The sequence below is a fragment of the Sipha flava genome, unplaced genomic scaffold (assembly GCF_003268045.1).
Source record: "Sipha flava isolate LNK unplaced genomic scaffold, YSA_version1 76_pilon_pilon, whole genome shotgun sequence".
NCBI classification, from domain to species: domain Eukaryota; kingdom Metazoa; phylum Arthropoda; class Insecta; order Hemiptera; family Aphididae; genus Sipha; species Sipha flava.
The window spans coordinates 1,763,362-1,768,202 of NW_020273616.1; positions in this window are offsets into that span (position 1 = coordinate 1,763,362).

Below are 4,841 nucleotides of genomic sequence, written 5' to 3' on the forward strand. Positions count from 1 at the left end.
AATCGATTTTTGATATTTGTTTAAAAATTGTATTTAAATCTAATTTGAGTTTCTCAATTTTTTTTTTTTAATTTTTAGATTTACTTTAGTATGAATGTTAAACAGTTATTCTAAAATTGACTTCCACAATAACCTAGAAAAAAGGATGATCAACTCAAATCTTTTTACAGAATTGAAATCGGATCATTTGGAGTTGACGTTTTTTTGTCTGGTTTGATTAATTTTCAGTTTCTTCGTCGGAACAATATATTTTATTTCATCAAATCCAATGACTTGTGCATGCGCGTGCAAACCATTGTTTCCCCGAAACGTTAAATGCCGGCGCGCAACGCCAGCCGCCAGCGAACCGATAATATTATATAGATCCCTATATAGTCTTATTGTGAATTCAAATAAATTGTATTACATATATTTATAATTTGGTATATTTACTGTAATGAGTTTTTTCACATACTGTACGATTATGCCGCAGTCACCTATGGATTGAGTCGACACTTAGTACTTAATACTTATAGGAGCCACGTCTAACGTTTAGTTTCAGACGTTATTATTATAGTTATTGTGATAAATTGTATAAATATAATTACCATAAAACTTACGAACTTATTTGTTATGATTATAGTACTTTTAGATTTCTATTTTATTTCCAATACATTTTGAATCATTTAATAATTAGATGTTATAAATATTCGTTCTAAACGTTTTTTTATAAAATCTGGCAATCGCACTCGAATTGCAAATGTGTTATATTTATTAATTATTATGAATTGATAAATAATAATAATAATAATAATAATAATATTGAATAATATTATGTCTTGCGGCATATAAACGACGACGGTAATGTCTAATGATAGTCCATTTGCTGATAAGGACGGAGCGTATTATTTCGGGGAAGTCACACACACACACACATACTAATAATCGTTTACTAAAGCACACACTCAAAAAGCATAACATCACGTATATAAGGTATTGTCTATACTCAACCCCTTAAAAAATGTCTGCTTCCAACCCCCTTAAATCGTTATAGTTTTCACCGTAAAAATACTATCTGATATGGGTATAAATATTTATATTTATGTATTGTATTCAGTGGTGTACTGAGTAGGAGAAATTTATCTCCCTGGGCCGGTTACAGTTATCAGATTATGTGTCAGCCTAGAAGCATTAGAATAATAATATGAATCATTGTATAAATGTCAAACTGTTCGGTACATTTTAATATTACACCAAAAATACGTACTGACAATCATGTTTATTTACTCAACAATATCGTGATAGTTGATAGTTAAAAATATGAGTAGTGTCGTCTAAAACCGCATTGGATTTACCAGAAGTTGACGTGCAAATATAAGTAAAAATTGTTGATAGAATTTTAAAAAATTGTATAGATCCAAGATTACTTTATAAATAATATGTTGTGACAAGTCTATTGAATATTATACAACGGGTTGCTAGATTATCAAATCTCCCTGGGTCGTTCTGTTCCCAGTCCGCCTGTGATCGTATTAATTTTAAATTTATGATTTACGATTATTACATGTATCTTATACGTAGTAGGATCAACAATTTCCGAACATTTTATTTTATTTTTTCTATGTACCTACTAATTTAAAAAACTTAAATTAACTTAATCTCCTTTAAATAATTTTTCTTGGGAACAGACACACCTATTCTAACGAATTTGCAACAGATCGAAACGTCTTCGATATTCCTCTATTGGTTAGGTTTAGCCAGCAGAGTTTAGCCAGAGATTAGCCAGCACATTTGCTTCAATGACTTCAATCATCACACAATGTTTACCTTTTAGTCTCTACGTTTTAAGTAAACCAGAAGTCACTTGGTGCAATATCTGGAGTGTACGGGGATTAGGGAATTGTGAAAATTTTTTTATCAGCTAAAAATTTGCTGAACTGCAAAAGATGTGTAACACAGTGCATATTCGTGGTACAAAAACCACACATTTTCCAATTTCTCCGGCCTCTTTCGACGGATCGAATTTTTTAAACGTTTTAAAACATCAATTTAAAAACTAGAGTTAACTGTTGACCATTTGGAACAAACTCCCATTGAATTAATAAATTGAAATGTAAGATATTTTTCTCTTGTATAAGTTAGGAATGGATAATATTTAGCCTACTGCACTAAACATTTAATCCGTATGCTGTGGCTGACACTAGACGATTATGACACAAACTCCAATAAATTTAAGAAATATTTTCTAAAGTGTGATAAATACTATTACCTATATAAAAATTATAATAAGTACTGTAAAATAATAATTATTATTATTATACAATTATTGTATTATGTTTAACGTATATTAGTTTTATGTAGGAACTTTGCAATACTATCGATATTTTTTTCGATATAAGTACTTTTGATATCGATACCATTGTTTCGATACTTTACTCATATCGAAAAAAAGTTCTAGTATTAAAACAATGATATCGAATCATTTATATACCGCCATATAGGTTCAATTTCAAACGTACTCATAATATCATTACCGAATGGTATCGATTAATTTTTTTCTCCTAGAATTTATTTGAGTTATTTGAGCGTAAAGGGAGATTTTCCCACTCAAGATCGAAACCGATTAGTTATTTATTAGTATTTTTTAAAAATATCACAATCGACAATGTAACTGGATTTCTAATCGGTATGATAAAGTGCCCGTTCTCTGAAAAGGTAAAAAATATCAAATATTATTTATAGACTATTTATAACATGAATTCTAGGAAATGCACATGGTACCGATATTATAATATTAATTTTACCAAATTGCCGTCTGAATTAGAACAGTAGTCGAACCTCAATTTTTTTTTTGCTAGGAGAACAAATGTTATTTTTCTACTCACATTTTTTCCATGAAAACAAAAATAAATATTATTATTACCTGATTTTTAATTTCATATTTTGATAGAGAGTATTATTTGCTTGTGTAAAGTATAAATCCAATCAAAAATCAATTTAAGATAGTTATAAATTGAATGACAAATTATTCATGTATTTAGGCAAAATTAAAATTGACTAGGTGACAAGGGATACCTACTCGACAAAATGCTGGTGCAAACTTTAAATAGTTAATTATTAACTATTGGCCCGTTCAATAAAGTTGAAATGAAGAAACTGATTTGGAAGCATGACCGGCTAAAAGGTAAGGTGTAAGATGGTTGTATTTTTATATTAGTTTAAGGTATACAGAATGTAACTAAATAATTCATATATAATTATATTAGTGAATAAATGTGCACACGAAATGCCGTACTATGCGTTTTACAATATATGACATTTCAAACGTAGTACGATAATTTTAATTAATTTTATTACAATTGAACCACAACCATGACTTTGAACTACTAAAGTTGAACTTTAGATTTGTAAATGAAATAATACAAAAACAAATGTATTGTAATTTGAAGGCCTTTTCTTGCCTTCTTACAAAAGCTACGAAAAATGTTTTAAATTATTATTATTGGGTATTTTTTGCGTAATATAATTATGTAGGTATTTATAAATACAATACACTTACAATAAAATGTATCAATTATCTCTAACAAGGTAGTTTGAATTGTTTATTCCTAACATAGATATATATATATATATATATATTAGATTTATTATATGCGTATAACAAAGATATATTTTTGGTACCTATTTTTTAACATTTGTACTTTGAATGTTTAAATATAGTTGTAATATGGTGTATATATATGGTTTATATTAAACTATTATTTTAGCCTTTGAATTCAGGTTACACACTATTCAAATTCCTTGCGACACATCTACGTAAATAATCTTCATTAATGAGTCTAAAAAAATGTTAATATTTTATTTGAATTCGATAATTTCTATAAAACTTTTAAAATGTATCAAATTGTTATAAACTATTATACAGTACAGGAAAAGTAGGGGAAAAATGAATGTGAAACTTGAAACCGTTGTTTTGTACATAACTTATTTATATTTGGTAAATTTCAGAGAGAGTAACCCATAATTCTTCTTCAACATTAAATAATCTCTTGCTTTATTTTATTTTATATTTTTTCAATGCTGAAAAACAACCTCAAATAAGTAATATGTTGAAAATGGTAATAATACTGGCTATAGTAACATACACATAAACTCATTTTGTGAATTTTTAGTTTGAGAAATAATAATTAAATTATAAAGTACCTACATTCAAAATTAGTTTTAATAATAATTTATTTATTTATGATATATGAATGAAATAAATGTATTATAAATTCAACAATAAAAAAAGAAAAGCGTAATTTAATAATAAATTCCATATCAATAATAAACAAATTTACTTAGTTTAGACTTTATTATTATTGGGCTATTAAAAATGTACGATTGATTTATAAATATTCATATTAATTTTTTGTGAGTTGTAATAAGGCGTAATAGTGTAGATAATACGTATTTTAATTTTAATTAACACATTACACCACCAAAGTTTGCTGAATCCTGACCATAATACTTAATTCAAGTATTTTTACTTATATCAAATATGGCCTTAAAATATTCATTATAATATAAAATATCGCTAAGAAATAGTTTATGAGCTTGTAGTATGATCATTAAGTAAAGTATATAAGAAATGCACATCTGAAAAGGGCTACGATCTTTTTTAAAGATGGTAGGTATTGAAAACAGGACTTTGGCACAGATTTTGATTATAAATTATATTATTTAAGGGATGTTCCAATATAATGAACACAAATCGTCCCAGGGCATCCTATAAAATAATTGCAATTAATTTCCGCGTGATAAGGTCAGATGTCACATCCATTACTTTATTATCTATGAATTAATTCCTGTGTGATAAGGTC